The 12,382-nt window shown below is 46.1% G+C and overlaps 1 protein-coding gene and 1 non-coding gene across 6 annotated transcripts in view; both read right to left on the reverse strand.

Moving 5' to 3' along the window:
• Positions 1–12,382, reverse strand: part of TMCC3 (transmembrane and coiled-coil domain family 3) — a 328,168-nt gene that overhangs the window by 185,996 nt on the left and 129,790 nt on the right. The gene's annotated exons all lie outside the window — the stretch shown is intronic.
• Positions 10,186–10,258, reverse strand: TRNAK-CUU. The gene has a single exon. It is a non-coding gene; the product is annotated as a tRNA-Lys (tRNA).

Here is a 12,382-nt window from a genome sequence, read left to right on the forward strand (position 1 = left end):
AGAATGCCCGAAGATGCTTCCCAAAGTTCAAGACCAAGAGAAATAAACTTACAGACTATCTCTGTCACTCCACCTGTGTTAAAATGCATAGTCCTTATTTACACAAATGTTTGAATTTCTTGGTTGGTTATGCAAATAAGTAGTACTCAGTTATTCAATATTTGTCATGGTTTCTTTCCTTATAGTAGAAATAGAAGAATCATAACAATCCAAGTTTCTTATACTTTGGTGGTGGGGGGGGGGGATATAAAAATGTACTCTAACACTTTTTTTTTAATTATTACTTTTTTTTAATGTTTATTTTAGAGAGAGTGAGAGACAGAGCATAAACAGGGGAGGGACAGAAAGGGAGACACAGAATCAGAAGCAGGCTCAGGCTCCAAGCTGTCAGCACAGAGCTGACAGTGGGCTCGAACCCACGAACCTCGAGAGCATGACCTGAGTGGAAGTCGGACATTTAACCAACTGAGCCACCCAGGCGCCCCTGTACTCCAACACTTTATTTTATTTATTTATTTTTTTCAACGTTTATTTATTTTTGGGACAGAGAGAGACAGAGCATGAACGGGGGAGGGGCAGAGAGAGAGGGAGACACAGAATCGGAAACAGGCTCCAGGCTCTGAGCCATCAGCCCAGAGCCCGACGCGGGGCTCGAACTCACGGACCGCGAGATCGTGACCTGGCTGAAGTCGGACGCTTAACCGACTGCGCCACCCAGGCGCCCCATTCCAACACTTTAAATACAAGTTTGGTTGGGCCTGAAGTAAGAATGGATCCTGCCCTACTTCCACTTTAGACTAGTAACTCTTTCTTAATGTCAGGGGAGTATGTCTAGCAACAGGGACTTTACCGTCTCACAAGACAGAGTCTTACTCTAATTTCAATTCCTGATGCTAAAACAACTTCTCACTACTGAACAAAAGTGTGATTCCCTGAAAAGTCTAGTCAGGGGTCCCAAACACCCTTCTACGAGCTCATATTTCAACTGTCCAATGAGGGCTCCCATCCCGCTCAGCTGTCCAGCCTTCTCTAGGGCAAGGTTCTCAGTTCCTCCACTACTGCTTGCTGGTTGTGAGCTCCGTTCCTTTTATCCTCCTGCTCACCTTCCACTGGGCCTTCTGTTGAGGCTTTAAGAACATGCCCTTGACTCAGGGAAGTGTACCGATTGCTCAATGTCTGTGGAATTTATTTCTCAACTGTTTTCTAACAACACATGCATGTGCCACCTCTGTCATTCAACTCTGTTAGTATCTTTCAGTGTTTGTGTCTCAGCAGCATGGAGAGTGCTCATGGAAACTCAGCTCCTGATCCCATGCTCCACCTCCTGAACTTGAAGTATCTTCTCCCCTCCACACTGTGTTCTCCACAGACGAATTCATGACAAACATCTTGTGTCTGATCTGCTCCAGCAGACAGTGATGCCTGGGCTGACACTGCCACTCTTCCCAACTCCGTCCAAAGGCCTGTAAGGGACTGTGTCTGCTCTCATCTGCATATCTCCTGAGGAGCAATGCAACTTCAGATATGCCTTGATCAGCTCAGAGTTCAGGGGGCCTGTTCTTCAATGCAGTGCTTCTTTTTAAGCAGACGGGTGGTATTAGTGAATGTGCTTGTGGTTTTTCGGCAGCTTCCTTTCTCCGTTGGCTCATCTGAAGCTCAGTCGGTCGGAGACTGTCAGTCTCCACTAGGCACGGCCCCACCCAGCTGTCTCCAGTGAGCTGGCCACCTGCAGATTTAGTGAGGCCCTGAGCCAGTGACAACCAAGATTGATAACATAGTAAGACAAAGGCTCTCAGAGCTGGCTGCACATTAGAATCACCAGGAGACCTTTAAGAACTATCAATGCCTTGTTCTAACTCCCAAGATTCTGATTCAATTGATCTGGGTATCCATTTAAAAATCAGTGTTGTTGTTGTTGTTGTTGTTTTAAAAAGCCCCTGAAGTAATCACGATGTACAGACAGAATTCAGAGTCACCGCAGGACATCCCTAACAGCTCCCTGTGTGGAAATAGAGCCCACGATGCCTGACAGAACTTCTACCACACAATTCAGGAACTGCACTAAGATTTCACAAACCACGTTTAATTCTCCCAGCAATTGTGGGAAGCAGATATTATAGCTACCCCCACCGAACAGATCCCAAAAAACAAGCCTCAGAAATGTCAAGTAACCTGTTCCAGGCACACACAGGAAAAAAGAGATGGACAGAGAATATTTTGGGGGAATCCAAAGGCAGCATCCCTAACCCTGGTACACTTTCTTCAATGGAGCACCATTCCTTGGCCCTGTTGAAGCGCTTAGCACTTCCTCCCAGAGCTGGCTCCCCTCAATTCTTGGAGGGGACTGGAGTCTAATCTTAAACCTCTACCTACTTCCTACCAGCCCTTCTTGCTTCTGATACCAATTTTCTTCACCTTGAAGGAGTAGTGGACCCTTTTTTTTTTTTTAAGTTTATTTATTTATTTTGAGAGAGACAGAGACAGAGACAGTGCAAGGGGGGGAGGAGTAGAGAGAGAGGGAGACAGAGACAGAGCCAAGCAGTCTCCACGTTCCCGGTGCGGAGCCCGATGCAGGGCTCGAACCTACAAAACCATGAGATCGTGACTTGAGCTGAAACCAAGAGTCAGACACTTAACTGACTGAGACACCCAGGCACCAAAGGAGCGGTGGACCTTACGGCTTGGATACCTCAGCATCTAGCCATAGGTCACTCCCTTGTGTACAACTCCCTCTGGCCACTGACCTCCTGCCCCTACCTCCAATCCAATCTATCATTTTCTCCCAGCCTCCGCCCATGGTCAGTCCTGGTTTACCCACAGTTGCACACATGCTAATGTGGCAAGGACTGGCCTATTACAGCATCAATTAAATCCCTCTGATTTTTTTTTTTTTTCCATATGAACTACGATGAAGCTGTTTCTCTTTTTTCCCAACTTTGTAGTGACAGGAATGATACTTTCTAATTTTAAGTATCTACAGGACAGCTTTCATTTGAGTATTAAACTGTCACCAGCATTTTTGGCTATGTTAATGCTTTGAAATGTCCCCTAGTAATCTTTTTAAGAAACAGAATCACATCCTATACCTCTTTTGTATTTAGAGTGACTGCTGTACCTGACTCTCCCATCACCCATGTTTCCCAGATGTTTGTCTAAACCAAGGACCGGCCCTTTTTCTACATAGTAGCAGAGAGTAAATATTTCAGGCTCTATGGTCAAGACTACCTTCTTCGCAACTGACCCCTCAACTCTGCCCCAGCGCGCGATATGTAAATGAAGGGGCGTGGCTTGTGCCAGTAGGACTATAAAAACAAGTGACTGAGCAGCAGTTGCCAACCCCTGGTCTAAGCCAATCATGGTAATTCCCTTTCCTCAGCAAGTGACTGGTTTATAAATGGACTTGTGACTCAATCCTAGTGCATGGGACATAGAAAAGTCAGCTGAGAGGCTACTAGGAAGATTATTTTACATTTAAGACACATGGGGGAGGCCCCTGGGTGGCTCACAGTTGGTTAAGTTTTCAACTTTGGCTCAGGTCATGATCTCATAGTTTGTGAGTTCCAGCCCTGCACTGGGGCTCTGTGCAACAGCCTGCTTCGGATCCTCTGTCTCCCCCTCCTCTGCCCCTCTCCTACTTGCACGCTCTCTCTCTCAAAAATAAAAATAAAACCATTCAAAAAAAAAAAGACACACAAGGAAGAGACAACCTTTCTTTTTCCATTGGATATTATCAGATCTGGATGTGAATCACTGCAGCCATCTTGCTCCTGAACAAAAGATGAAGCCATTGGAACCAAGAGGGTGGAGCCATGAGACCCACAAAGGAGAGTGGACACTGGACATAGTGCGCTTGGAGGCTGCCCTACTTCTTATGTCAGACAACACATTTCCTTACTGCCTGAGCCAGTGAAGTGGCCAAAGAGCATCCTCATTACTGTGCCCCCTTTCCTGCTTAGCAAAGTACCTCCCAGAGAAAACATGTCCAGTAAACAACATTTTGTTGGGCTGGCTCACAATCTGAACCATATACACATGCAACTCAGAATTCTTTCCACTGTAAATAACAACCTGGCTCCTCTTAGAATACAAGTTCATTTTTCTATTAAAAAAAAAAAAAAACAAAAAAAAACACCAATGAGAGGAAATAATAGTAAACCTAATATTACAGATGAATAGAAAATATTTGACAAGTTTTCATTTTTCTGAAAATAAATATGTTTCAAAGACTATCTCCTCACTGTACTTTTCCTCCCCTTACTCTACACCTTCCTCTTCCCGCCTGGCCCTGAATGGTATGTTGTATGCAAATGTGCATAGACTCATCAGTCCTATTAGGCAGAGTTCCAACCGGCCACCCCACGTGAACACAATTAAAAGTTAAACATCAATTAAAATTCACAAAATCCATTTAGCTCTCTGAAAAAGCACTAAATAACTGTACACATTTGGGGCACAGATTAATCTAGATCGTTTTTCATTACTCTTTAACTATCAAACATATTGGGCCTCATTTTAGCCTCTGTTAATTGTTCACTCAGCTTACGCTGAGTAAGCAATAAAAAAATGAGCCCAGGACAAAAGATGAAATACGTGGAATGAAATGCCACACGGGGTCAAGTTCAGCCAGCCAGGTAGTCTGTGGGTGACCACGGCACTAGAGATACTCTCGGAGGGCAAGCACCGTCCGGGGCTGAAGGCACGTGCAGATAATCTCTCTTCTGAGACTTCTGCTGATATGCTCATCTGCTTGTTCCACACTGACGTGGGTGTCCACCAGGCATCTCGAGTCTTAACATGTCCAGAACAGAACATATAACTTGCCCCTAAACCAAGCTCTTGTCCCATCTTCCCCCATTTCGATAAATGGGATCAAACCGTGTAAGCCCAAATTCAGCATCACCCTTGATTTTTTTCTATCTCCCCACAACCATGCCATCAGCAATCCCCGTGGGCTCTGTAACCAAAATCTGTTCACCCCACTTGCTCTATTGCACCCCCTTAATCTGGCCCTCTGTTGTGTCTCTCTCCTAAGATTTCTGCCGCTGCCTCCTAACTGGGCTCCCTGCTGTCGCTCGGGCCTCCCAACAACCCATTCTTTTTATTTTAAGTTTATTTATTTTGAGAGAGAGAACCAGTGGGGGAGGGGCAGAGAGAAAGGGAGACAGAGGATCCCAAGCAGGCTCTACACTGACAGCAGAGAGCCTGATAAGGGCCTTGAACTAACCAACAGTGAGATCATGACCTGAGCTGAAGTCAGACACTTAACCAACTGAGCTACCCAGGTGCCCTCAACAATCCATTCTTTAAAAAACTAAGGGGTACCTGGGTGGCTCAGTTGGTTGAACAGCTGACTTTGGCTCAGGTCATGATCTTGCAGCTCGTGAGTCAGAGCCCCATGTCGGGCTCTGTGCTGACAGCTCACAGCCTGGGGCCTGCTTCGGATTCTGTGTGTCTCTTTCTCTCTGCCCCAACCCCCCACTCATACTCGGTCTCTCTCTCTCTCTCTCTCTCTCTCAAAAATAAATAAACATTAAAATTAAAAAACAAAACAAAAACAAACAAAACTAAATATGATTCCATCCCTCCCCTATTTAAAATGCTCCCCAATGCATTTCAGAATTAGAAGCCTCCACTAGTTTTCCACCGCTGCTGTGACAAATGTAATCTCTTACTGTTCTGGACATCAGAAGTCTTCAAATCAAGGTGTGAGTAGGGCTGTGCTCCTTCTGGAGGCTTCAGAGAAGAACCTTTTTCCTTTCATTTTTTAGCTTCTAGGGGCTGCCTGCATTCCTTGGCTTGTGGCCCCTTCCTCATTTCTCTGACTCTGACCCTCCTGCCTTCCTTTTACGAGGACCTTTGTGATGACAATGGACCCACTGGGCAATCCAGGACAATTGCCCCGCCTCAAGATCTCAATCACATCTGCAAAGTCCCTTTTACCATGTAAGGTAACATATTTATAGATTCTAAAAATAGGACACAGCCATTTTGGGGGAGTCTTTTGTCAGTCCACCACGAAACCCAAACCAGAAGACAACACAAAGAACAGCTCCTCACCAGGGCTGACCAGCCCTACAGGAGCCCGCCTGTCTCCTACCGCCTTCTCTCCTCTCTTATATTCTCCTTCTACACTAACCTTCAGTCTGTCCCTTCAAATGCCATGCCTGCTCTCGCCTCACCCTCTTGTCTTCAAGTCACCCTCAAGTCTTCACCCTCTTGCTACCTCCACCTGAGGCATTCTTCCCCATTCTTGAGAGCTCAACTATCATCTCCTCACTTAGCCCCATCCGAGATCATCTCGTTGACTTACATTCTCCTGGTCAACAAGTGAACTCCAGGGCCAGATTCCTTGCCTGTCTTGCTCACACTATCTCCTAGAACAGTGACTGACACAGGTAGCAATGTAATATTTGTGAAAGGAATGAACTATATATGACTTCAAAATGTTAGTGATTTCCCCATAATGCACCTTCATAACCCATTCTGGTTTTACAATCTGTAGGTTCATATAAATGTTTTTTAAACTCACCAACATGTTCATCCTCGATCAGTTCTTAGGGTAAGACTACACAAGATAAAATGTGATAAAAACAGCCACAAAATATTGGGGGGTTAGGAGACAGGGTAGAGTAGAGTGAGCAGATAGGGCTGAGAAAAATAGGAATAACATAATATATAGAGAAGACTCAGAGGGATTAATTACAGTTGACTCTTCATAGGGCTTGTTAGCATGACACAGTACCAAACACATGGCATTCTGCGCAATGGAGAGTTTCAAGCAAAAGAGCAAAACTACTTCTTGGACATGAGTTTGTTAACTAAAATTGTAGCATTTACCAAGAGTATAATATGAACTAGACACTACAGTAAGAGCTTTAAATATCCCATTTAATCCCCAAATACTGTTACAGAGGGGGCACTAATGATTCTTCTCATGTCACAAATGAGAGAGGTATAGCTCCAAGAAGTCAGGGAACTTGCTTCAGTTTACAAACTGAGGATGTGTTACTTAGGATTCATGATTCCAAAGCCTGGCGCACCAGCTGTATTAATGCTCTATTGCACCAGCTTTTAATGGTCATGCTGGACGCAACTAAGGGCCGCTCTCCAGAAGCCATGGGATTTCAGAATCTGAGCAGCCCTATGTTGCCTGCTGAAGCTTATGATCCATGAGCTAGAAGATGACTTATAACTACAGAATATCAACGTGCTGGTTGGCTCCCAAAACACCACCACCTCTTAATCATTCAGGCTTCACACTTCAAAATCATCTGACTCTTCCTTATATTTCATTCTCTGTCTCCAATGGGTCATAAAGTCATGCCTGGTTTGGGTACCTGGCTTGATAATGGTGCTATTTCACTGAAATAGGAACATGAAGGAGCAGTTCCTGAGTTCAGGTTAAAATGCATTCATGCTGTCTAGGAGAGGTAGTAGACAGACGGAAATGAAGGTCTCACGCTCAAGAGAGAGGTTAGGCTGGGCTGCTGAAGTCAAGTTCACTCAGGGAGACCTTAGTGCCTAAGCGGAGTAAAAGCAAAACTAAATTGACAGATGGGCAGAGGAAGCACCACCTCCAGGGTCATCACCACTGCACGGACAGCGGCAGACTTGCCCTTCCTGGTCTGCCAGAAACCTATTTTTATCCGGAGACAGATTTTGACACTTGCTTATTTTCAGTCCCGTTTTGCTCTTCTATTATTTCGTATGTGTATGCCCTGCTGTCTTGCAACATTTGCAATCCTTTCAAAAATTGAGATTTGGCAGGTTTCACACATAAGGGATGCAGCTTTTTTTGCATTTCAGTCACATTTTCTTAAATTAGGATATGTAGATGCTTGCCGAAAGGCTGTGCTCAAGCAACACAACATGTGGAGGGCTGAAATGCACATGTACCGTCCAGTCTGCTGTCTGGGTCTGCTGCCACTGGCAGACAGCTGCCCTGGTCCAGCCTGGCACCCAAAACGGGCGTGGATGGGGCAGAGCCAGCCCAGCTGACCCGCAAACCTGTCCAAGAGAAGTAAACGTTTATTGTCTAGTATGTGCCCCTGAGAGGCTGTTATGCAACATTTGTTCATTTCATCTTTATGGAAGTATAATTTATACACAAATGTTCAAATCTTAAATATGAATCAGTTTTGACAAATATGGTCACTTGTGTAATCCACATCCTTAACAAGAGACAGGATATTGCCATAAACTCCGGAAAACCACCTGCTGGTCCCTTTGAGTAAATCCCCACCTCACTCCCAGAAGCAAACGATGATTGACTTCTATTGTTACAGCCTGGTTTTGCGGTAAACTGAGGAAGACCAGGGGTCAGCCCAGTCCAGCCCACCGCCTGTGTTTGTATGACCTATGAGCTAAGAATGGTTTTTACATTTTTAGGCAGTTGAAATAAAAATTCAAAGAGGAATAATACCTTGTGACATGCCAAAATTTTATGAAATTCACATTTCAGGGCCTATAACGAAGTTTTATTGGCACACGGCCACCTCCATTTGTTTACATATTATCTACAGTTACTTTTCTTTTTTTTTTTTTTTTTTTTAAATTTTTTTTTTTCTCCAACGTTTTATTTATTTTTGGGACAGAGAGAGACACAGCATGAACGGGGGAGGGGCAGAGAGAGAGGGAGACACAGAATCGGAAACAGGCTCCAGGCTCCGAGCCATCAGCCCAGAGCCTGACGCGGGGCTCGAACTCACAGACCGCGAGATCGTGACCTGGCTGAAGTCGGACGCTTAACCGACTGCGCCACCCAGGCGCCCCTACAGTTACTTTTCAAGTGCAGCCACAGAGCTGCACGGCTGAGGTAGAGACCACATGCCTACAAAGCCTGAAGTATCTACCACCCGGCCCACTGTAGAAGTCTCTTGATCCCGGACCAGGAAACTTGCCTCTATCTCCACCATGCATACGGATCCAAGTGCCGGAGCCAATGCTGAGAACTAGGTGTTCTGAGTGCTGTTTTAATTACTTTCATACGAGCCATACATAAAAATCATACATGTTTATGAACAGCCTAAATATTATCAGAGTAGGCAATGTGAAAGTGAGAACCTCTCTTAGGGAGAGCGCCTAATGAGGAACCCGCTAAGGTTTCAAAGAAAACTAAATCAAAAGTTACAGCGAATGCTTCGTTGTTATTGTCCTGTATTGTTTTCGTATGAAAGTCAACCCCACTAAGATGTTACTATTGAAACTGCAACAGTGTAAACAGGAACAGGCCAATATCAGAAAGAAAAGGTAGGGAGAGTGCCAACATTTCATGTGTAAGATGCAAGGAGAGGAAGGAAACGGAGCCAGATCCCTAGAGGATCACTGCATGAAATGTCCAATTCGAGCCAGCCTAGATTCAAAAGCCCATGGCAGATGAGGCACAGAAGAAAGGAGGCACAGAAAGTGTCCCCGCAGGGCAGGGGAGAGAGCTGGAACCACTACACATGGTGCTGGCTTGGGTTTGCCAGGGCGGAGGTGTGCGCGGCTGCCTCATGAACAGCTGGAGTCTTACCCTAGAATGCAACGTTTGCTCCCGCTTGGCCAATAAAGTGCAATGCTATTCCTCTGCTGGGAACACTGAGAGCATTTCTATTATGCTGTTAGGAATAGCACCATCTGGAGTTGTCCTTGAAGAATATGGCTTTGGTCAGCAACTCCAACTCTCGAAGCCCATTTCTTCAAGCTGTGCCTCACTACCTCAGCCTTCGTTAATACAAATACCTCTCCTGTGCATGAATGAGTTCTCCTCTGAGTAAGAACCCTTTGGATACTAGAGAAGGAAAGGGGGGTGTGGGGGTAACGATACATCTGGATATCTGCAGGGCTTTTGTTATACCAACCAGCAAACACAAGTAGAGTTGAGTTTCATGGGACAAGAGTGAAAAGCTGAGTGTCAACTTCTCAGGTCATCTCTTTAAAACATTTTTTTAAAATGTTTATTTTTATTTATTTTTGAGAGAGAGAGTGAGCACATGTGGAGACGGGGCAGAGAGTGGGGGTAGGGAGAGAGAATCCCAAGCAGGCTTCTGCCCTGTCAGCACAAAGCCCGACACGGGACTTGATATCACGAACCATGACATCATGACCTGAGCTGAAATCAAGAATCACACGCTTAACCGACTAAGACTAAGCCACCCAAGCGTTCTTCTCTTTAAAACATTGTATTTATTTAAGTAATCTCTGTACCCAACATGGGGCTTGAACTCATGACCCCAAGATCAAGAGTCTCACGCTCTACCCACTGAGCCAGCCGGGCACCACTCACGTCATCTCTTTAAGTATGTGCTACACAAGTATTAAAAAATATCATGTCAGAGGGTGTCAAATTATGAGCCAGCTGTGGATGCCCACACGTGTGTGATCCCCTGAAAGCTATGGACCCTTTCCCCAGAGCAGTCCACACGCACACGCCCAAAGTCACGGGGCTCTCGGACTCCTGGTGCACGGCTAGGGATCCCAAGGTGAAAATCTTACCATACAGTAAGCGAGCATACCCTGAGGGGCTGCAGGAGAGACATCCTAAAATGTCCATGTTTTCACAGTCTGACTACTTGGTGGAGTTGGCCCTGGATGGAATATGCCCTGGGGGAGGGAGGGTTGATAAAAGGAAAAAAGCCGTTTTTAGTTTTTAGGCTTTCCGAATGTGACAGAGCCGGTCTTTGGGGAAAGACTGCAGTATCTGACTTGAGGGTAGGTATTCGACTATTGTGTGTGTATGTGTATTGTGTATGTTGTACATATGCGGGCTTATTTATGCACATTCGCCCCCAAGAGATGAATCACCCATTTCCTGGTTTGCCAGACTGCAGGGAACCCACCTGGGGAACGGCCAGCCTCTGGGTCCCCAGGCAGCCTGCCCCAGGAGAATGCTGTTAATTCTTCCCATCTACAACTGCCCCAGGACACTAGGCCACACCGGAGGCTTTTCAGCAGCTCTCAATAGTCCAATACCTTCTTATCACAGAGGGCTGATCTGCTGCTTCTGGCTAAATCTCCTTCAACTCCATCCCACTGTGATGCCTGAAGGGGATTACCAGCTGTCATGTAGCTTTATCTTTCCACCTACCCAGCAGCAGACAGGAGAGCTCAAAATGTGACAGAAATAAGAACTAAGAGTAAAGGAATTCCCAAAGGGGTGAGTCTGTGTCTCTCCGAGGCAGTGAGAGCATCCTACGCAAAATGTAAAACATGAATCTTAGGCTTTCCTGAATTCTCCTGTCTTTTCTTGGCTGAAAGCATGAGGCCGGGAAATCAGTGTCAGCCAACTGCTAGCTCTGACCAACAGAGGAAAGCAAATCGGGAGAGGAGGGCGCTTGGGATGGGCCTGCACGCGGGCAAACACACACAGGCCCCAGACCCAGGGAGAAAGCAGAGCGAAGGCCACCGCCCTTCCTGAATTTTCACAGACAGACCTCTAATTGTTCCCGAGGGTGGTCCGGACAACACAGGATATCCTGAGAGTTCACCCAAGGAAAGAGAACGTTTTCGTTTCACAGCAGCATCAGATACCGGGGCTATTTCTGTGTACACGTACTCACCGCGACGAGCAGATCATTCTGCTGTCCTAGGCCAGCAAAAGTCAGTCTGCTGACCAGCACTCTCTCCCAGGTCTGATACCTATTTCAGTAACCCTTGAGATCAATAGAATGATCAGCAGAGTAAGACAAAACCTTTTTTTTTTTTTTTTTTAAAGTAAGCTCTACACCCAACGTGGGGCCTGAGCTCCCAACCCCGAGATCAAGAGTCACAGGCTCCACTGACTGAGCCAGCCAGGTGCCCCAGCAAAACATCTGTTTTATTGTGTAAAACCAAGTGACTTTAATCACCCCAGATAAAATTTTAAGATGTGTACTGTTTAAAATCTTTCAATGGATTCCCACTCCCCTAAGGATAAATTCTCAGTTCCCCAAACTGGCGTATTAGTTTATGTAGTATGGCGTATTAAAGTACGTAGTCTACTTTAATGGCTGAAACTGGGACGTTCTGAGAGTGAAAAGAGGGTGCTCCTGACATCAATGCATAAAGCAGACTGTTTACCCCAGGGCCGGCAGACTGGGGCTCCTGCCTGAGGGTAACCTGGCCTTGCCCTGCCATCCACCCTCTTCTCCTTCGCCACCTGTTTGCCAGCTCTCTCCTCCAGCCACACCGGCGTCTGTTCTTTGAAACGGGCAGGCTTCCTCTAGCCTCCTGACCTTTGTCATGCGCTTTCCTCTCCCTGTTCCACCCACTGGCTGCTTCTTCACCTGGCACACTCCTACTCACTCCTTCTCCGGGTCTGTCTCCCCACAACCTCCTCCGACCCCCGAGGCAAAGCCGGCTCCCACAGCATCTAGAACACACCTCATCACATCTGCAGTCGTTTCTTGAGCGGGGGCTGCCA

Source organism: Leopardus geoffroyi, chromosome B4 (assembly GCF_018350155.1).
Source record: "Leopardus geoffroyi isolate Oge1 chromosome B4, O.geoffroyi_Oge1_pat1.0, whole genome shotgun sequence".
Lineage (NCBI taxonomy): Eukaryota > Metazoa > Chordata > Mammalia > Carnivora > Felidae > Leopardus > Leopardus geoffroyi.